The sequence below is a fragment of the Arvicanthis niloticus genome, chromosome X (genome assembly GCF_011762505.2).
Source record: "Arvicanthis niloticus isolate mArvNil1 chromosome X, mArvNil1.pat.X, whole genome shotgun sequence".
In the NCBI taxonomy this organism is placed as follows: domain Eukaryota; kingdom Metazoa; phylum Chordata; class Mammalia; order Rodentia; family Muridae; genus Arvicanthis; species Arvicanthis niloticus.
Window position 1 is genome coordinate 119,704,698 of NC_047679.1, and position 23,733 is coordinate 119,728,430.

The 23,733-nt window shown below is 35.1% G+C and overlaps 1 pseudogene; it reads right to left on the reverse strand.

Annotated features, from left to right (window-relative positions):
- Positions 1–14,651: 14,651 nt before the first annotated feature.
- Positions 14,652–23,733, reverse strand: part of LOC117695166 (heat shock cognate 71 kDa protein pseudogene) — a 33,647-nt pseudogene continuing 24,565 nt past the window's right edge.

Below are 23,733 nucleotides of genomic sequence, written 5' to 3' on the forward strand. Positions count from 1 at the left end.
TATTATATGGGATAATATATTTCAATAAAAATGTAGATAGGTTTTTAGTAATTACTTCATGGTAAGAAAGATAGCCAAGTGAAAAGGGATCATTTGATAGGCAATTTAATACAATTAAATGCAACTGGATTTAAAAAAATACTCAAATGAAAATCTTTATGGTTACTACTGTGACAGACTAAATGTTGTCAGCTATGTTGTGCGGTAGCTCTCACAACCAGAAATAAGTCTAATGTTAATAGAACTACTCAATCTTCTTTACAAGTGAAACTTGAGTGTTACAGACAACAGAACTTGTGTTTCAAAATGTATAGTGTATTATCAGCCTGCTAACACTATTTAAATTCAATTCACAAAACCACTTTAGATTAAAGCAGCATTAAAATGGAATGTGTCAGTGGCAATGCTGGGAAGCAACCAAAATTAATTTTTTACTGTGCACTCCAAAATTTAAAGTGTTTGTATGCAGTTTAATATGTTTATTATATTATTTCTTATGGAAATTTCTTCCATGGTGTTAATTATGAGGCAATATGCTCATCTAATTGTTTTACCCCATCCTAAAATTTGGTACACTAATGGTATACTCATGAGTAATAAAAATTGAAAAATCTACCTTTAGATTTATTTAAAGATTTATACTCACATATTCTAATTCTTAAATACCCTCTGAAATGTGCCTTAAATCCTATTTAATTTGTTTTGAAATAATTACTGTGCCTTAGATATACTGATAAAAATTGAAAGAGCTCTCAAAACTATGGATAAGATCATCAGATGGCAGAGAATGAAATCTTAGAGTCAAGTAGGAAAATTTCAACCTTCAGTTACAGTTACTTTGTTCACTGACAACTAGCTAGCTACTCTATGAACATCCCGTACTTACAATGGTAGAAGGGTTACTGTTGTAAGTTTGCTAATGTATAGCCCACAGATTCGTGTTTGGGATGACACAACATGGGCTCTATATAAATGAATCCAGGTCAATGAAGTTTCTTCCCAGAAGGCTGTGGACATCGAAAGTTTATGAAGCCAATGCCTAATGTAGTGGCTAGTGTTATGGTAACTGAGCACAATCTAGGGTTATCTGAAAATAAAGAACCCCAATTGAGAAAATGACTCTATAAGATCTGTCTGTAAATCAAATGTTTAATTAGCAAACGATGGGGGAGGGAGTGTCCCAGTTGTGCCATCTCTGGGCTAGTAGTCTTGGTCAGGGCAATTCAAATTAAAACAACCCTGAGATTCCATCTCACATCAATTAGAATGGCTAAGATAAAAAAAAAAATCCTCAGGCGACAGCAAATGCTGGCAAGGATATGGAGAAAGAGGAAAACTCCTCCATTATTGGTGGGATTGCAAGCTGTTACATCCAGTTTAGAAAACAATCTGGGGGTTCCTCAGAAAATTTGAAATAGTTCTACCTGAACACTCAGCTATACCACTACTGGGCATATACCCAAAATATGCTCCAACATATAACAAGAACACATGCTCCACTATTGCTGATGCCAAGAAGTGCTTACTGACAGGTGCCCATATAGCCCTGAGTGGCTCTGCCAGCGCCTGATTAACACAGATGCAGATACTCAGAGCTGATTATCAGGCTGAGGCCAGACCCCAGTGGAAGAGTTAGGTGAAGAATTGAAGAAGCTAAAAGAGATTGCAACCCCATAGGAAAAACAACAATATCAACTAACCAGATGCCCCAGAGCTCCCAAGGATGAAACCACCAACCAAAGAGTATACATAGAAGGATCCATGGCTCCAGCTACATATGTGGTAGAGGATTGCCGTATTTGGCATATATGGGAGGGGAGGCCCTTGGTTCTGTGGAGGCTTAATGCCCCAGCATAAGAGGATGCTAGAGCAATGAGGCAGGATTGGGTGGGTAGGTGGAGGAGCACCTTCATAGAGACAAAAGGGAGTGGGAATGGGGTTTCGGGGTTTGTAGAGGGAAGAACAGGAAGTGGGACAACATTTGAAATGTAAATAAATAAAATAACCAATTAACAAAACAGGCTGAAGAAGCCATGAGTGGTGAGCCAAAATAGACAGCACCCTTCTGTAGATTCTGTATCAGTTCCTGCTTTCAGCTTTGGGCTCTATTTGAGATGCTGTCACAACATAAGGAACTGTATTAAAGGGTTGGCAAAGCATTAGGAAGGTTCAGAACCCCTACACAAGAGTCTGCATAGAGTTCCTTTCCTCAAGGGTTTTTCTTCAAGGAGAATTTATGTGGTGTACTAAGCAAACAAGACACAGCCTTATGTAATACGTTGTTGTCATCAAGACTACATCCCTTGATCTTTTGTCCATGCCTCACTTGTTATAAACAAGTCGTACTCAAGAAAATCTGATTCTAAAAAGTTTGAGTACAAGGGTTGGAGGTTTGTGAGACTACTTATGAGGCAGACTGAGTGAGTGAAAATATCATTATTAAATTGAACAAATAAGGATATATTAAATGTATGGTAGTGTTAAAGTTTAAATATTACAGTCTTTAAGTGTGAAACTTGAATTATAAGAAGTGATTCATGTACTATTGATTGTGTATATATCTAGATAGATAGACAAATAGGTCTGAAATATACACATAAGCATGTATCTAAATATATAAATACAACTTGCTCCATCTATTTTCTATTACTTGTATGAATATAATTTCCAGGCTAACTACTTGACATTGCATAGCCAATTAAGAAGCTCACCCATGATAACTCTAGAATCTAGCTGCCCAATAAAACCTGAAGTAATATAACAACAATAGATATGATAGCAGGGGAGAGAAAATGTAATAGGCATGACATAGACAAAGAATACAGGCATTTGAGAGATTCTGAAAAAAGAAGACAAATATTTATAGGCAAATATATTTTCCATAACAACTGTGGCAGGCAATACTTATGTTGATATCTGATGCATATGTGTGAAATTCACATGTTCTCTCTGGAGTAGGACAATATAAAGAATGATAACTCCTTGTAAAAAACAGAAAACATATTGTGAATATATTGTCATTATTTGTATGTCCTATTATTAAAACCACTATAAACTAAGGAATCCAACTCCATTATCTGCTAGAACTATATAGGTATACCCATGCACATAATATACACAAGAAATGGGAAACAACAATGTCCCAAGTTGTGATTCGTCTTTACCCACCTAAGGATGTTTATGCATAGTTTTCCAGATTACAGAATTACCTTTTAATATGTAATAAAATGGCACAATTCATCAGCTAAGAAATACAACAGTTCTAAAGAATCAATTAAAAAAAAAGCTCCCTGTAGCAAACAAAAAATATTTACTCAAAACCGACTTTGTGAAAACATAATTCTTTCTGATTTTCCATGTCTCATTTTTCAACAGACTTAAATATATGCTTATATGTCAGTTACTTTTTCTGAAGGTTATATATACAAATGAATACTTTTGTTACTTGGATAGAAAATAGGTATAGGTTACTAACAGTAACTCTATAAAAACTCAGTAAATTAAAATCATTCTAGCTTTGATTTTGAATTGAAATGACCTCTGAAAGCAGTACTTGTGCTCAAGAGTATCCATTTAGTGGAGCAGATGTCCTTGTTATATGTTGTATCATCTTTTGTGTATATGCCAAGGAGTGGTATAGCAGGATCCTCAGGTCCAATTTTCTGAGGAACCACCAGACAGATTTCCAGAGTGGTTATACCAACTTGCAATCTGACCAACAATAGAGGAGTGCCCCTCTTTCTACACATCCTTGCCAGCATCTACTGTCACCTGAGTTTTTGATCTTAGCCATTCTAACTGGTGTGAAGTGGCAGCTCACGGTTGTTTTGATTTGCATTTCCCTAATAACTAAGGATGTAGAACATTTCTTTAGGTGTCTCTCAGCCATTTTATATTCCTCAGTTGAAATTTCTTTGTTTAGCTCTGTTCCCCACTTTTAATGGTGTTATTTGATTCTCTGGAGTCTAACTTCTTGAGTTCTTTATATCTATTGAATATTAGCCCTCTATCAGATGTAGGGTTGGTAAAAATCTTTTCCCAATCTGTTGGTTGCCATTTTGTCCTATTGATAGTATCCTTTGCCTTACAGAAGTTTTGCAATTTTATGAGGTCCCATTTGTCTAAATCTTAGAGCCTAAGTCATTGGTGTGCTGTTCAGGAAATTTTCCCCTGTACACATGTGTTCAAGGCTCTTCTCCATTTTTCTCTTCTATTAGTGTATCTGGTTTTTTTTTTTCTGATCAAGGCCCAGAGTTTAATAATTTGCTTTCACATATAAAGGGGAAGCCCCACCCCCAGAGTCTCTTCTCAGTTCAGCCCAGGGGCTTGGCAAGGAGATAGCAGTCCAGAAGGTGTCAAGGCTAGCTCAGCAGGCAGTCCATTCTTCCTAGCTCAGGTAGCAGGCTCCAAGGTGCCAAGGCTTGTAATGCAATGCATCTCAGGTCCTACTATTGCTTGGTCTATTGTGATAAAAGACTTGCAGGCTTTCTCAGGCCTGGAGGAAGGGCACAGTTACCCCCTTAATTTTTTAAGATGGTAGTGCCAATATCTGGATGGGGCACATTCATCGCATCTAGGGTCTAAAGTGGCCGGGCGACCATGCCTGGCTTAGATTGGTGTTTATATTACTCCTATATTACCTGTCATTGAGGAAATCATACATGGCATATTGATTTATTCCTCTGTCTTAGGATTATAGGAGCTAAAAATTACTCCTATAATTACCCATCATTGAGGAAAACATACATAGCATAATGATGTATGCCTCTGTCTTAGGTTTATAGGAGCTCAAAACACTCTTACCCATCATTGACTAACCGGCCATCATTGGCTCACTCTTTAGACCCAGCCCACATTCAGACCAAAGGACCTGTGGGCATGTACTAGATGCAGTTCTTCACAGCGATGTGTAACTGCCATGATGAATAGCTGAGCTTGTTGAGAGCAATCCTATGTGAGGGCAACCAAATCTGCTTAAAATACAAGATTCAAAGGTTAAAAGCAACATGATTATCCAATCAACGTAGAAAATAAGGTTGGAAGTGGAAATATTTCATTATCTAATCCAACTGCTAATTAGCAGGGATCAGACACAAAGTTTGGCCACCAGGTATGTAGTAGGTGGCTTTAAGTAATAATAAAAAACACTCTCCAGTAAGAGCGGAGATTATATGCCAAGTTAAATAAGCTGGTTGATAAAGATTTTGAGCCATCTTTATCATTAGAATCATAATTATTAGGCTCAAGATCTGTGTCCACTTGATGGACTGGTCTTTCAGGCAGCCATCAGGCTCCAATTTCTTTTTCTGAAAAGTGTAGACTGACCCATGACCCCAAATTAAAACAGGATCAGGACCACACCAAGTATTAGTTAAGGGGTCTCTCCACAAGACCCTGGCAAATGATCCAGAAGTAACTGGATGCCAGTGGCAATTCACTGCAGACTGACCTATAGCATCAGTTTGCAGAAAATTTAAAACAAGACAAAAGCAAGGTGTGCTTTTGGTGACCTTGTGATGTATAATTCCCCCTTTTTAGTTAAAAAAAACAACAACAATTTTTTAGAATTATTTGTAAAACCAGGGAAGGAGCACCATTAGCTGCTTTTCCCATATTTAGAGAGTTATGAAAATATTATTTTAAAATTTCATAATTTCTCTTTTATAATTTCTTGTCCTTGAGGATAATAAGGATATATCAGTAATATTAAATTGTCAACAAAATATCTCAAATGTTTTACTGTAGCCAAATAACTGTAATAGCCAGTTCCATTATCTATCTTAGTCTGATATGGAACACCAAGCACAGGAAAATAATATAGTCAATAACTAATTATATTTTTAGTTGCTCTCTTGTTAAAGTAGTTGCAACTAAAATGTCTAAAAGGTGCAAGTCACATGTACATATTTTAATTTTTTAAAATAAAAAATAAGTAACATCTATTTGTCAAAATTGATTATGTATAAGTCTTCAAGGCTTAATACCATTATGAAAAAATTGAAAATATTGAGAACAAGTTTTTGCAATTTAACTTGCACACTTTTTAGAAATGCCAAATTATTTGTCTTAAGCTATTACTATTTTGATGTTGTAAAGAAGAAGGTTGTATGGCCAATTATTTTTGAAAGGCCTAGAATATGTCTAGTATATAAATCTGCACTGGTATTGCCCTGGTGTTCAGGCAATCCAATGAGCTTTTAAATGTCTTATAAAGTTAAGAAACAGTACGCGTTTTGTAAATTAAGCTGTATTTTTATAAATAACTATAAAATTTGAGAATTAGCTATATCTTAAAAAGAAACAATTTTAAGCAATTATAAATCATGAGCCATATACTGGCCATGAGTATATAAATTGAAAGCTTGATTTATTTCAGCATTCAAACAGTGGTTACAACACATAATTTAATTATTTGTGTTGAAGCAGGGGAAACTCAAGAAAATAAACATGTGATTTAATTACATATACTGTCTTCTCAATAGATGAGACATCTGTAAGTACAGTAAATACAGCAAACATCTTTTCTATGGGCTGCATGTATAGTAAATTTTAGGAAATATAAATGCATGCATAGAGAAAAACTATAAGAAATGATTATCAAATTTGTCTAAAACGTTTGTCATGTAACAGGCCAAATATCATTATTATTATTTTTAATAACCAATTTAATTGCTATTTGGAATAAGGAATAAACCTTTTATCCAAAATGCTTTTAGGATTTTATCATATAATCTTGTATTAACACAATTATAGTTTTATTATAGGACGTTTAAACTTTATTTGTAAATGAAGAAAGATGAATCCACCTTAATGCTTTCTTTGTCAAAGGGCTGCTGTGGGCATATGAGTAGTAATAACACAAACAGCCAACAATTTTTATAGTCTATATAATTTATCTGTTGATAACTAACAGCTTACTCTATTTTTAGCAAAGCTATCTCTCCTTTATTAGTTAATTGTCAAGGGGAATTAGGACTTGCATCCCTTTGAAAATATCAAACAGAGGTTTAAATCCTCCTATGGTAAACTCAAGATGAGGTTTTAGCCAATTAATATCTCTTAACAACTTTTAAAGATTATTAAACATAAATTAAGATTAAAAGCAAACCATTTTCTTTTTGCATGTACACTTGCAAACCAGAAGAGGGCGCTAGATCCCACCACAAATGGCTGTGAGCCACCATGTGGTTGCTGGGAATTCAATTTTTATACTTTTAATTATAAGTCTAGACTTTAATGGCTGAGCCATCTCTCTAGCCCCAACTATCTTTTTGTTGGAATTTTCTGTGCCACAATCTGTTCAGGATACAACTGAGGTCTCAAACACTGAAAAGATACCATCCCTGGAGCAACAAATACTCCAAAATTTTTAAAGCTCACTATATTGGAGCAAAGGCCTGCAGAAAAACCCCTTTAGAGAAATATGCTAATAAAGTATCACACAATGAATAATATATACTAAAAGATTTAAATTCTTAATTTCTAGTATCAAAGCAACAGATCAATTATATATATATATATATATATATATATATATATATATTAAAGCAATTAACCATTCCTTGAGGCAAAATTTTTTAATGATATTACTCCATGTGTTCTCAAAAATTATGAATAAATTTACTGACTGCAAACCTCCCACCTTTACCAGAAATGTAAAGGAATGGTATAAAAACATATTTTATATCTATAATAATTCTATAAGTATTTATTGGAATGGCAGCTGGAGTAGGCAAGTTAGGCTGTAATGCCCCATTAGTTTCATAATTATTAAGTTTGAACTTTCTTTTGGATTAATTTAATAACCAATCTTTTTTAGCCGAGTGAAGTTATCAGATAAAGGCCAACCTTATCCTCTAATAATTGTTACATATATTAGAGGAACCAAAAGCATCTCATTTTTAACAACTTTGGAAGGAAGTAGATGTAAAGAAACAAAAACAAATTGAACAATATTTTGTCAGCAGGTATAGTTATAACTCATAGAGGGAAGTAGGCATAATTTTAATGTCTCCAGCATAATTATAACTCTCGGCCCACAGACTGTTGTAAAGTCTTTGTGTCTTAGATTTATTCCTCCTCCACTGCAGAAACAAGCAAGGCAAAAGACAAATTCCAGTAAACACATTTCTAGGACCTGGTCTGGTAGGCCCAGGACAACAGGAATGCTTGGCCCCTGAGCTTCTACAGAGCTCAGTCTGCATTGTCTTAATTCAAATGCAAATGTTCTCTGAGGCCTGGCTAGGCCTGAACTGAGCAAATTTTTTTAAACCTTAAGTTTAAACTTTAAAAATTTGTGTTGTATCTTTTTTTTTTTTTTTTATAAGTTTGAGAGTTTCAAAAAATCTCAAACTCTCGATTGAACTGCCAACTGTAGCCAATGGAATATTGGCCGCTTAACTATGTTTTTAAGCCTCTTTTGTAACATTAGAGTATAACCATAATTCTGAGAAACAAAACCAATTTTTAACAATGTAAGCAATCTATTTCTCTAAAATCAACACTAAGTAGATTACCTTTATGTTACAAAGTTTTGCTGCCAATTCTTATATATGAATACATGATAGTGTATCTTTTAATATCTCACTAAAGAGACATTGTTTTTAAATCTTATTTTTATACATCTGGTTTCTGAATGACTCTAACCCTGAGTTACCAATCTTAAGCCAACTTTTGTTACCAAGATTGTAACTTTTTAATCATACACAATAACTTTAGGCCAATAATTTATAACCAAGGCATGTAGAACATATTTACACCTTAAAACCAATTAGAAACAAAATGAAGTAATAACACATCTTATATATTTAGACCAAACAAAATGTCTTGCTCTTTCTAGCTGTAATTTCAAGAGAGAAGCACCTTGTCACAGAGATTTTTCTATGACAAACAACTCTTAGCTTCCTTATTGAATCCAAAAAGTCCTTTTAAAAGTAGCTTATAAGGACAATCAACTGTTACAAAGGCTTTTCCAGTTCAGCTCTACTCTTAGCTACAGGTGTTAAGCAAACTTATATATTATATATTTAAAATATCCAGAAGCCAGAAAGAACCTGGATGTCCTTCAACAGAGGAATGGATACAGAAAATGTGATACATTTACATAATGGAGTACTACTCAGCTATTAAAAAGAATGAATTTATGAAATTCTTAAGCAAATCGATGGAACCAGAAAATATTATCCTGAGTGAGGTAACCCAATTACAAAAGAAAACACATGGTATGTACTCACTGATAAGTGAATATTAGCCCAAAATCTTGGATTACCCAAGATACAATTCACAGACCACATGAAGCTCAAGAAGGAAGGCCAAAGTGTAGGTCTTTCAGTCCTTCTTAGAAGGGAGAAAAAATATTCACGGGAAGAAATATGGAAACAAAGTGTGGAGCAGAGACTGAAGGAAAATCCATCCAAAGACTGCCCCACCAGGGGATCCATACCATATACTATCACCAAACCCAGACAATACTGTGGATGCCAGAAGTGCATGCTGACAAGAGCATGATATATCTGTCTCCTAAGAGGCTCTGCCAGAGCCTGACAAATGCAGATATGAATGGTTGCAGTTAACCATTGGACTGAGCATGGGATTCCCAATGGAGGAGTTAGAGAAAGGACTGAAGGAGCTGAATGAGTTTGCAACCCCATAGGAAGAACAATTATTAACCAACCAACCAGACCCTCCAGAGCTCCCAGGTACTAAACCACTAATGAAGGAGTACCCATGGCTCCAGCAGCATATGTAGCAGAAAATAGCCTTGTTGGACATTGATGGGAGGAGAGGCCCTTGGTCCTGTGAGGGCTCGATGCCTCAGTGTAGGGGAATGTGAGGGTGGGTGAGGGAATATCCTCATAGAAGCAGGGGGAAGGGGGATGGGATAGTGAATGTCATGGGGTGGATCGAAAAAGTATACAACATTTGAAATGTAAAAAAATATCCAATTAAAATAGGGGTAATATAGGACAATAAGTAATAAAATATACAAGGAGAATATAAGGTGAGAAGGTCTGCAAAATTTATGATGTCTTGATTTTTAATAGCTGAGTAGTACTCCATTGTGTAAATGGACCACATTCTCTGTATCTATTCTGCATTTGCATGGCATCTGGGTTTGTTCCAGTTTTCAGGTATTACAAATAAAGCTGTTGTGAACATAGTTGAGCAAGTGTCCCTGTGGTATAGTGAACATAGTTGAGCAAGTGTCCCTCTGGTATAGTGTAGAATCTTTTGGGTGTATGACAAGGAGTGATATTGCTCAATCTTGAGTTAGAACTATTCCCAGTTTTCTGATAAAACATAATGTGATTTCTTAAGTTGTTGTAGAACATACACAGTCTGGACATAGGCCTCCCCACTCATATGTAGCAGATGTGCAGTTTAGTCTCCTTGTGGGTCCTGAACAACTGTAATGGGGCCATCAAAAGAGCTGTTGCCTGTATGTGGGATATGTTTTACTAGTTGTGCTGCCTTGTCTGGCCTCAGTGGGAGAGGAAGCACATAGCCTCACAGTGACTTTAAGTGTCAGGTTGGGGAACACCCTGGGGGGAGGGTGTTGTATGTGCACAGAGGAGAAAGAAACCAGGATAGGGGAAGGAATGTGGGAGGTGTGACTGGGAAGGGGTAATGAAAATGATATAAAGTGAACATTTAAAAAATAAAATTAAAAAATAGATTGTACTTGTAGCAGCAATGGAAGAGGTTCCCCTGGCTCCACATCCTTTCAGCATGTACTATCACTTGAGATTTTTATCTTATCCATGCTGATGGGTGTAAGTAGAATCACAGGGTCATTTTGATTTGAAGTTCTCTGAGGACTAAGTACTCTGAACATTTCTTTAGGTGCTTCTCAGCCATTGAAATTCCTGTGCTGATAATTTACTCTTTAGCTCTCTACCGCATTTTTAATTGGTTTATCTGGGTTGTTGGTGTTTAATTTCTTGAGTTCTTTAAATATTTTGGATATTAGCCCTCTGTAAAATCTAGGGTTTGTAAAGATCTTTTCCTAATCTGTAGTCTGTCATTTTGTCTTATTGACAGTTTTCTTTGCCTTACAGAATCTTTTAAATTTCATGAGGTCCCATTTATTAATAGTTGATCTTAGAGCTTGAGCCATTGTTATTCTATTCAGAAAATGTCTCCCTGTTTCAATGAGTTTGAGGTTATTTCCCACTTTCTTTTTTATTAGATTCAGTGTATCTGGTTTTATGTTGAGGTCCTTGATCTACTTGGTTTTGAGTTTTGTGCAGGGTTATTAGTATAGATATATTTGCATTATCCTACCTGCTGATATAGTTAGACTAGCACATTTTGTTTAAGATGCTCTCTTTTATGCATTTTATGGTTTTGGATTCTTTATCAAAATCAAGTAACCACAAGTGTATGGGGTTATTTTTGGGTCTTGTATTTGATTCTATTGATCAACCTGTCTGTCTCTGTAACAATACCATGTAATTTTTATCACTATTGCTCTGTAGTAAAGCTTGAGTTCAGGGATGGTGATTCTTTCATATTTTCTTTTATTGTTCAGGATTGTTTTAGCTATAGTGGAATTTATGTTTTTCCATAGGAAGTTGAGAATCATTCTTTCAACATCTAAAAATTGTGTTGGGGTTTTTATGGGAATTGAATTCAATTTGTAGATTGCTTTTGGAAAGATGACTATTTTCATTATACTAATCCTCTGGATTCATGAATATGGGAAATGTTTCCATCTTCTGATATCTTCCTCAATTTATTTTTTCAGCAACTTGAAATTATTGTCATATAGGTCTTTCACTTGCTTGATTAGATTTACACCAAGTTATTTTATATTATTTGTGGCTATTGTAAAATGTCTTGCTTCTCTAATTTCTATCTAGACTTGCTTATCATTTGTATAAAGAAGGGCTACTGATTTTATTTGAGTTTAGTTTGTATCCAGCCATGTTGAAGAAAGTATTTATCAGCTGTTGGAGCTTGTTGGTAGAGTTTTGGTGTTACTTATGAGTATTATTACATCATTTCTGATTAGCAACACTTTGACTTCTGCCTTTCTAATTCATGTTGTCTTGATCTCCTTTAATTTTCTTGTTGCTCAAGCTAGAACTTCAAATATTATATTGAGTAGATAGGACAAGAGTAGGTAGCTTTGTCTTGTCCGTGATTTTAGTGGAATTGCTTTAAGTTTCTCTGTTTTTAACTTGATGTTAGCTATTGACTTTCTGTATATTGGTTTGAGTGATGATCTTTCAGTGTACTTTTGAATTCACTTTGTGAGTATTTTATTGAGAATTTTAGCATCAGTGTTCATAAGGGAAACTAGTCTGAAAAGTATCTTTCTTTGGTGAGTCTCTCTGTGGTGTAGAGGTTTGATCTGCTGCTACATATTGTAAGGTAAATACTGGCTGCCAAGATCTGGTAGCCTTGGGGAAAAGGAACTCCTCATGTACACCAAATAATTCAATGTAAACCTTGCTCATTAATTTAAAAGTATTGGTTGTATAAAGATGTCTACAGTATATAGTTGGGTAGAAGTGAGGATTTGGGTTCTGGGACTTGGAGGTTGAACAGGCACACTGAGAGAGAGAGAAAGAGGAAGGGGTAGGGGAAAGAGGTAGGGAAAGAGGGAGGAGGATGAAGAAGAAGAGGAAGAAAAGGAAAAGACACTATACAGTAAGAGATCATGGAGAACTGTTCATGAGGGCTAGCCAAGCAGAATAAGAACAGCCCAGAGAGAACATAACAAGTTAAATCTTAGGGTTATTGATAGGAACGTAGACAAAGTAACATAGAAGGTGAATATCAGCACAGCTCCAATGCTATTCAAGATTATTAATTATTTTCCACAACAATGTTGTTTGTTTAGGTATCAGGGTGACTGTGGCCTCATAGAATGAGGTTGGCAATGTTCCTTATGTTTCTATTTTGTGCAATAGTTTGGGGGAATAATGATATTAGTCCATCTTTGAAAAATGGGTGAAATTCTGCTCTAAAACTATCTGGTCCTGTGCAGTTTTGTTTGTTTGTTTGCTTGCTTGCTTTTTATTATTTTTTATTTGGATTTTTGTTTGGTTTTGTTTTGGTTAGGATACTTTTAATGAATGTTTCTATTTCCTAAGTGGTTATGGGACTATTTACATAGTTTGCATGATCTTGGTTTAAATTTGGTAAGGGGTATTTATCTAGAAAATCATCTATTTTGTTTAGATTTTCCAATTTGGTGGAGTACACACTTTGAAATGAGACCTAATTATTCTTAAATTTTCCTCAGTGTCTGTTGTTTTTGTCTCCCTTTTCATTTCTGATTTTATTAATCTGAATATTGTCATTCCATCTTTTAGTTAGTTTGGCTAAGTCTTTATCTGTCTAGTTGATATTCTCAAAGAACCTGTTGTTGGTTTTGTTTTTCTTTGTATTGTTCTCTTTGTTTCTAACTGATTTTAGCCTTGAATTTGATTATTTCCAACTATCTACTCTTCTTGGGTATGTTTGCTTTTTTTGTTCTAGAGTTTTCAGGTATTCCGCTAAGTTGTTAGTATGAGAGCTGAGACCGCTTCAATTTATTATGAAGGGACTTAGTGCTATAAATGTTCCTCTTAGCACCACTTTTGTTGTGTACCATGAGTTTGGTTATGTTGTACCTTCATTTTCATTTAATTCTAGAAAGTGTTTTATTTCTTTCTTTATTTCTTTTTTGACCCAGTAGTCACAGATTATACAGTTATTTCATGTCCATGAGATTATAGGCTTTCTGTTATTTCTGTTGTTGAAGTCCAGCTTTAATCCTGGGTAATCTGATATGAGGCACAGGGTTAAGCTTTGTGACTGAGTGCATGCACAATTTTGGAGAAGGTTCCATGAGGTGCTGAAAAGAAAGTCTATTCTTTTATGTTTGAGTGAAATATTCTGTAGTTATGTGTTAAGCCCATTTGATTCATAACAACTGTTTGTTTAATTAATGGTCTGTTGAGTTTTTTGTTTTAGTTTCAATAACATGTCTATTGGTGAGAATAGTGTGTTAAAGTTGCTCACTATTAAGGTTTAAGGTTAAATATGTGATTCAAGCTTTAGTAATGTTTCTTTTACAAATGTTGTTGCCCTTGTATTTGGGGCATAGATGTTGAGAATTGGGACATCATCTTGGTAGAGTTTTCCTTTAATGAGTGTGAAGTGTCCTTTCCCATCTCTTTTGATTACTTTTAGTTGAAACTCTATTTTATTTAAAATTATAATGGCTACCCCAGCTTGGTTCTTGGGCCTGTTTGCTTGAAAACCCTTTTACTAGCCCATTACTCAGAGGTATTGTCTATCATTTTTGTTGAGGTGTGTTTCTTGTATGTAGCAGAACAATGGATACTGTTTACTCATCCACTGTGTTAGCCTGTGCCATTTTATTGGTAGATTGAACCCATTGATACAGATAGTTATTAATGACCAGTGATTGTTATTTTCTGTTATTTAAATGTTGGTAGTGTTGGTGTGTGTGTGTGTGTGTTTGTATGTGTGTTTCTCTTCTTTTTGTGTTGCAGTGAAATTATTAATTTCTTCTGTTTTCTTTTTATTTTTATGTCAATTTAAATAGTTTTATTGGAAATTCCATGTTACTTGTAATTAGCAGTTCTAAATTTGGGTCCCTGTGGAACAATGCTACATTCTCTACTTGGATTGACTTAATTCACCTCCTCAATGGTGGGGCCTGAAGAAGCACCACCAGACGAAGGAGCTCCTCCACCAGCAAAGCCACCAGGCATTCCTCCAGGCATGCCACCAATACTCTGGTACAGCTTGGTAATGATAGGTTTGCAGACTTTCTCTAGTTCTTTCTGCTGATGTTCAAATTCTTCTTTCTCTGCAGTCTGGTTCTTATCCAGTCAGCTGATGATCTCATTGCACTTGTCGAGAATTTTCTATTTGTCCTCATCATTGATCTTTCTTTGAAGTTTCTCATCTTCAATAGTAGCTTTCATGTTGAAGGCATAAGATTCCAGTGAATTTTTGGAGGAAACCTTATCTCTCTGCTTGTCATCCTCAGCTTTGTATTTCTCAGTTTCTTGGACCATGTGCTCAATATTCTCCTTATTTGAAGGAAACCCTTGTCATTGGTGAAGATGATCTTGTTCTCTCTTCCTGTGCTCTTATCTACAGCAGAAACACTGAGGATTCCATTAGTGTCAATGTCAAAAGTAACTTCAATCTGAGGAACCCCATGGGATGCTGGAGGTATGCCCGTGAGCCCGAACTTTCCCAGTAGGTTGTTACCCTTGATCATGGCCCTCTTACCTTCATACATCATATGTATATGTATACATATATGTGTACACATAAGTACACATGACTGGTTGTCAGAGTAGGTGGTGAACTCTGTGTCTGCTTGGTGGAAACAGTGGTATTGCACTTAATGAGGATAGTCATGACTCCAACAAAGTTTCAATACCAAGGGAAAGAGGAATGACATCCACAAGCAGCAAATCCTGAACATTTTCAGACTTGTCTCCAGATAGAATGGCTGCCTGGACAGCTGCACCATAAGTAACAGCTTCATTGGGGTTAATGCTCTTATTCAGTTCTTTTCTGTTAAAGTCTTGCAGAAGTTTCTGAATCTTGGGGATTCTGGTAGAATAACCCACTAGGACAATATCATGGATCTGTGACTTGTATAGTTTGGCATCTCAAAGGGCCTTGTCTACAGGGTCCAGTGTGCTATGGAATAGGTCAGCATTCAATTCCTCAAATTGAGCCCAGTAATGGAGGTATAAACATCAGTTCCCTCATAGAGAGAATCAATCTCAATTCTGGCCTGGTGCTGAAGGATAGGATGTCCTGGCCTGCTCATAGGCAGTGCCAAGATGCTGAACAGCTCTCTTGTTCTCACTTATGTTGAGAACCACACTAGCCCCACGTTCGGGTGGCCAAAAAATGTTGCAGCCCGAGCAAAATGTTGAGGCCCGGGCTGCCTCACGTTTGGGCGGCCGATGTATCCCGGCCCAAGCTGCTGCTCCAGTCCACGGGTCAGGGTTCAGCAAGAGAGAGAGTGAGGACGGACTCAAAGAATGGAGACCAGACAGAGTGTGATTTAATCCCGTTTATTCTTCAGTCTCTCTTCCTAGTCCAAGTCCCAAGTCTAGCTGTACTCTCTAAAGAGTCTCCCTAAAGAGTATATCTAAAGAGTCTGATTCTCTACCACCTGCCTCTGCTTTTTATATGTCTCACATCTAAGCCATGCCTTTTGGTCACACCTTTAATCATGCCCTTAGGTCTTGTCTCTAAATCTGATCTCTACACTTCTAAGTCACACTCTTAAGTTACACACCTTTAATCTCACACACTTTTAATCTCACACACCCAAGGTATCTAAACCAAGATTATCAGAGTGTGCTCAGCTGTTGTAGGCTATTGTAATCCAAGTCTCATGTCAGGGTATATGGCTCAAGATGGCTGCAAAGCTGATAGCCACTTTCTGCTAAAAGTTGGCCCCCAACACACTTATGTCCTTCTTGTGCTTTCGATTAAACTCAGCCATGAAATTGTTGACCAGTCAGTTGTCAAAGTCTTCTCCACCCAAGTGGGTGTCTCCAGCTGTTGATTTGACTTCAAAAATTTAATCTTCAATAGTGAGGATTGCCACATCAAAAATGCCACCTCCCAAGTCAAGAATCAGCACATTCTATTCAGCTCTGAGCTTCTTATCTAAACCATAAGCAATAGCAAAAGCAGTTGGTTCATTGATAATTCAAAGTACATTGAGGGCAGCAATAGTTCCAGCATCTGTTGTTACCTGCAGCTAAGAGCCATTAAAGTAAGCTGGCACTGTGACCATGGTATTGGTAACAGTTTTTTTTCAAGGAAAGCTTCTGTAATTTCTTTCATATTTGTCAGAACAATTGAGAACATTTCCTCTGTACTCAATAGACAACAAGTCCTCAAGTAGAAACTTTTTGTCTCCCCTTTGTATTTGATATGGAATTTGAGCCTGCTTGCATCATTCATCACCATGAAGAGCCAGTGCTTCCTATCATACTGAACTATAGCATCATCAAACTTATATCCAATCAGATGTTTGGCATCAAAAACTGTGTTGGTGGGGTTCATTGCAACCTGATTCTTTGCAGCATTCCCAATTAATAGTTCTGTGTCAGTTAAAACTCAGTGTGGTGTGGTTACCCTGTCATTGGCAGTTATTTCTACCTTTCCATGCTGGAAGACACCCACACAAGAGGAGGTGGTGCCAAGATCAATGCTAACTGCAGGTCCATTGGAAATGGTTGTTCGCATATAGGCCCAGCTGTACTGACAAGATCACACAAATCCCTGAGAGCTGCCTCTGAGTTCAATGAGCTCTTGTGTTTCCTTAGATGTAGTTACTTTTCATGTTGTGGAGTTTTGCTTCTAATATCCTCTGTCGGGCTTCATTGGTGGAAAGCTATTATTTAAATTTGGTTTTGTTATGGAATATATTGGTCTCTTCATCTGTGATGATCGCAAAACTTGGTAAGTATAGTAGACTTGTCTGATATCTGTGTTCTCTTAGGGTCTGCAGTACATCTGTCCAGCTCTTCTGGCTTTTCAATTCTGTTTAGAAATCAGAGGTAATTCTGATCAGTCAGCCTTTATATATTACTTGACCTTTCCCCCTTTATTCCTTGAAGCTTTTAATATTATTTCTTTTTTCTGTACATTTCATGTTTTGAATATTGTGTGATGGGAGGATTTTCTTTTCTTGTCCATTCTATGTGCTGTTCTATAAGCTTCTTGTATGTTTATAGTCATCTCTTTTTCTAGGTTAGGAATGTTCTTTTATGATTTTGTTGAAGATATTTTTGGGGGTCTTTGATTTGGGAATCCTTTCTTTCTCTCATTCCTATTATACTTAGTTTGGTCTTTTCATAGTGTTCCAAATTTCCTTGATATTTTGTGTTAGATACTTCTTTAGATTTTGCATTTTCTTTAACCTATGTATCCACTTCTGTTATTGTATCTTCTTTGTTTGAGACTCTCTCTTCCATTGCTTGTATTCCACTGTTGATTCTTGCTTCTAGAGTTCAATTTTTATAGGTTTTTAATCTCTAGGGTTGCCCCTGTTTTTGCTTTCTTTATTGATTATATTTCTATTTTAAGGTCCTGAACAGTTTTATTAATTTTCTTTATCTGTTGTATTGTATTTTCCTATTTTTTTTATATTTATTCATTTACTCTTAACAGCTTCTAATTCTTTGAGTGTATTTTACCGTGTTTCTTTAAGGGCTTTGTTTCTCTTTTAATGTTTCTATTATCTTTATAACATGAGATTTATGGTCATTGTCTTGCTCTTCAGATGTTTTTGGATTTCTAGGGCTTGCTGTAGTAGGAGAGCTGGGTTCTGAATATGTCATATTACACTGAATTTTCTTGACTGTGTTCTTTCTCTGGCCTTAACCATCTGTTTTTCTCTGGTGTTCACTAGCTTGGTAGTCCCTGGTGGTAGCAGGTCTCTGGGACTACAGTTAGAGATAGTAGTCACTAATGTCAGCAGGCCTCATGTTGTCCATGGTGGCAACTGTCCTACAGGAAGCCAGGCAGAACTGTGGCTCTGAGATTGGTAGTAAATGAATGAATCTGAAGATGGAACCCAACAGGAAAGAGGCAGTCCACAAGGCTGCTGGGATTGCAGGAGACCATTCAGTTAGGGCTTAGGTTGTGGGTATCTCAGGTTGGTTTCTCATGTGGAAGCAGGCCACCAGGGAGGCATGCAGACCTGTGGTCAGGAGAGTAGAGTGCAGATATGGGATTGGAAGTAATGGTATGCATGGTGTATACTGAAAGATGAAGTAGAGGGGACAAGGGGACTTGCATGATCTCAGGGATGCTGGGGTTGCTGGGAGCAGTCTGAGTTTAATGTGGCTACTGAGTTTAATCATTGTTACATATGTGAGTATGGAAAATAGAAAACTTAGTGGCTGCACCACTGAATAAATGATGTCTCAATCATTTGGGAGAAATGTGTACTCATAAGCATGGCACTCTTTAATGAAGGTTGATGTACTGGATGTGTACAAATCATCTGTATATCATTTCAGCTGCTAAGAGTTGAAATATGCAACATTTGTATCTTTCACAAGATAGTGTTCCACAGTACCCCACACTTGCCTCCAACTACTGGATTCTTCTTGCTCCCTCTACTGAGTTGCTTCCTCAGACTGAGGGGGTGATATGGATGTCTCACTTAATGCTGAGCACTCACCAGTAAATTATTCTCAGCTCTTTAGCCACACAGTATGGATTGTCTAGATATTTTTTTGAACAACTGCTCATTAAATTTGCACTATAATTTTATATCCTTGATGGATTACTCTAATAGGAAGTATTGAAGTGAGAAAGATGGTAGTTCCAAATATACATAGAGAAGATTTATGCTTTTACTCTAAGATCTCATGCACTCATCAGAAAATGTCCTTTTACTGAATGTCATTTAGATCTTCTTCTGGACTATCAATATATGGCATTTCTTTCCTTTCTAGTACTTCTAAGAGGTAGCAGCAAGCAAGAGCCAGTAAAGAGTCACAAACAAGAGGCTCATTACAGATAGTGTGCAGCTAAATTATAATGATCAGTAGATTAGGTACACTTTCAAAGATAGTCTTATTAATCTTGCTGATATCTTCAAATGATAACAAATACAACACATTTTAATTCTAGAAATATGCAAATGATTTATTGCTACACAATCCAAATAGTTTATGGATTATAACAGATTACAGAGGCACTATATATCAGGTAGAAATTTGATAAATAACTACCATGTTCTTATATAAGTTATTATGCCACAGATTTCCTCACAGATATGAATAGTGTTCACCTATCCTATGAAGGCATTTATATGTTCATGGAATAATTTGGATTAACATATATTTATCCTCATTATTTATAATGTGTCTCATTACATTAGTGTCTTTCTCTGCAATTGATAGTAAAGAGTTAAAAAGGATACTGGAGAAGAAGGATACTCAAGGTAGAATGAGAAATAAAATTCATTGTACAAATGTATGAAACTATTAAGCAATAAAAAGTAGAAAAAAGGTTTTACCCCATTTCTTCATACATAATACATAAGACACTATAAAAATATCCCAGCTTCATTCATACTGAGAAGGAGAACATACTTTGTCTTTACCTCTACATATTTTTTCTCAACTTAAAAATCAATGGGCAATACTGAAAAAAATGTGACAGGCAAATCTATGTCTACAGACACTTGTTTTAGGAAAGAAATTATCCTTTTAATGAACGACATTTTTTCTCGAGAAAACTACGTTTCCTTGGTTGCTGTACAAAATGTATGTGTTTAGGCCCAAGGAAAACCATGTGGGTTTCACCAGTGAGCAATAATAATGTCTTTCAGAAACACCAGAATAAAATCACCTTCAAAAGGCATACATGGATGACTATGAATATACTTCTTGATTAATTCATGAAAATTAGCTATTGAAGCTTTGAAGCTTATCTTGCATTTAGATGAAGTATCCCCGAGTCAAATTCTTTGTTCACATCTCATTTTGATCCTTGATTTAGAGTAATCAGCTTGTTTTTAATATGAAATGAACATTTTCATTTATGATCCTTTTATGAAACAAGAAATATTGGATCCCTAATCTCAAATTTTTGAGCCTTAAAATATTATCTAGGCTAGAACATAGCTAAGAAAGAGAAGTAATTAGCAATTATGGTCATCAATTTGTATTTTCTAGATAAGAAAAATGGCTCAAAGGAAAGCAGTATTTTCATACAGTATCACAGAGAAGGGTGACATTATATGACTATATTCTGTAGGTTTCAAAAAGCTAGAAGACAGTATTTTCTGTGGTTTCACCATAATAAAGGAAAAAATGTTTCAAATGGTTTGTTTCCTTGATTAAAATATATAGAAACTTATAGATGTAGTGAAACACCATATTGTACCACATAAGTATGCAAAACATCATATTTGCATTTATTATTTAAAATAAATTAAATTGAAGCAAACAAGGTACTTTAACTTACCAATTTACATACAAATATTACATATATACATATATATAATATTTATACATATATATATATATATATATATATATATATATATATATTTATAATAAATTTAACCAAATACATGATTTGTTTGTGGAAGCAATAAAATCTTTATTTACAGGCTCCTACTGGGCTTCTCTGAAGCATGGCCAAACTGCCACCAATGCGTAAATCTTTTGTTTTTGTTTTGTTTCATTTTTTTTCATTTTGATAAGGTGATTTGGGCTATAATGAGAGTCAGTTATTACATTCAAAATAATGCTTTCTTATGATGATGCACATGTTGTTTTATGTTTTTTCAATTTTTTTTTGTTTTTATGTTATGACCTAAGTCTATAAGTTAGTTTTTGTACTGGAGTCTTAGAAGCATGAAGACCACTGAGCTAGGTGTTAAGAAGTTGCTCACTAGCTATCAGAATGAATAAGAATTACTGAATTTCTCCAGACCAAAGCATATTTAACCAGAATGAAATTTTGCTCTGATATTATACAAACTACTAGCAAATAACTGCAAGGTACTTTCAGTTAGATTTCCATACATAATTATTTTTTATATTTGTTCTGAGCTGATATCTCCCATACATGATTAAATAATGATGTAGAACTTCATAAGGTATCATTATAATTATTACATTGAATTTACAATTATGTTTCTCCATAGCATAAATATAGTAGATATTAATTGTAAAATAGTAATTTATATTTATAGTTATCAATAAGAGGTAACTCTTGAATTGTAGAACTTATTGAAGATTTCATTTATAATATTCAAAAAATATGCCCATATAATACAGATAATATACACTTATAAAAATATCACCACTTGCTTTCTGGGGTACAGTACAATATCATGAGGATTTTTCATACCACTGAAGATATTTTCTGAATGATATGATGATGAATATGTAGACTTGTGATGCTTATGAAATATTTGACTAGTATAGTTTATCAGTTCTGTTTAACATTCATCATAGCTAAATTTGATATTATACACAATGTGATATTCAAGACTACAGCAAATAAAAATTCTATATATTTCTGATTTTAATGTCAGTGTGCTTTTCTATACATTGAATTATTTGATCACATGGTATAACAATTGAGATTATTGAGGCTAGAGAATTTGCTCAGGTGTTAAAATCGTGTATTATTCTTGCAGATGACTAAGAGTTTACTATTCAGCAATCACATAGGTAGCTCACAGCTGACTGTGACTCCAGAGCCAAAAGATCTGACATTATTTTCATTCCACCATAGGCACTACACTCATATACACATAACAACATATAAAAGTATATATAATTAAAAGTAAAATAAATATCTAAAAATGGAGATGTTTAATACATATTCCATTTTTTCCCATAATTTGTTGTTGTTGATAGTGTGTTTTGTATCTGCTTTTAACTTTTGGTGTCAAATTCTTTCAATCTTAGAGATTTATATGATTCCCTCATGTTGTTGCACTAAGTCATTGTGGGATCTCATGGCTTAAAGTTTGAGATTTCCTGGAAACATTTGGTTAAATATATGGCTTTTTAGTAATTTATTTTTTTGATATTTTGAATGTAATTTTCTCTTCTTTACTTTTATTTATAATATGTTTAAAATCCCTTGTTATAAAACATCATACAATAGGGTTATACACTAAAATATATACCTTTCTCCCTATTTCTTAAAAATGGCTAATTTGTTACTTTGCATTCACACATGGAAAATTGTTCCAAGTGCTAAATTTAGGCTTGAACTATATATTCTTAATATCTGCTGAATTACTTAGCAAATTATAGCTCATCCTGAGTCTGCTTTTATTAAGGCAATTTGCTAAGACAAGGTAGTGCTTATAGTTGTTGGAACATGAGAAGCATATTCAGATTCTAAAATTTTGACAGTTTCAATCTGTGAATTTTTTAACACTTACTTCTAGAGCCAGAAAGCATGCATGCACACACACATGCACTCACATACACACGCATGCACATGCACATGCACACACACATGTACATTTGCCCTGCCAGTAAAGTTTGCTTACAATAATATTGTATTCCCCAGTGTCTATCCACAATAATGAAAAATGAAAAAAGTCATGTATTTTGTGTATATCAGATGATTCCCCACATACTATTTCATCCCAGGGATTCTCCTGAGAAGTACAGATTATTCTACAATCATCAGAGGAAAACCCGAAAAAAAAAAAAAATGGGAATTGGAAAGTATCTCTCTACTAGGAAGCAAAACATACCTGACTTTTCAAGCTAAAATTTGACGTAAGGTTCCAAGATGCCTATCAATTGCTGACAGTTTTCTTTCCTTATGTTTAAGCTATATTTTTGGAAGCCACTGAACCCCATGTATATTGTATGTACATCATGCATCATTCCACTGACTATTGTTCACCCATGAAATCAGTCCTTCTAAACTGCAGTGCTTATCTAGACTATCTTATCGTGTCTCATTGGAATTTCAAAGTACAATTGGCACTAACACAGAATGTTAATAACTAAAATTATGTTCTTCTCTGTTTTCCGAGAAACAGTTTACACAAGGATTTAAAAACTGTAGAAAAAATGAAGCTTCATGGTAAAATGAACATTTACAGATTCATAAACACTTATTATTTATAAGTATAATTTAAAATGTGATATTTTAATCTATGTGACTTAGTAACTGATACTAATAATCCATCCTGTTATTTCTATTTCATGATAATGTGTT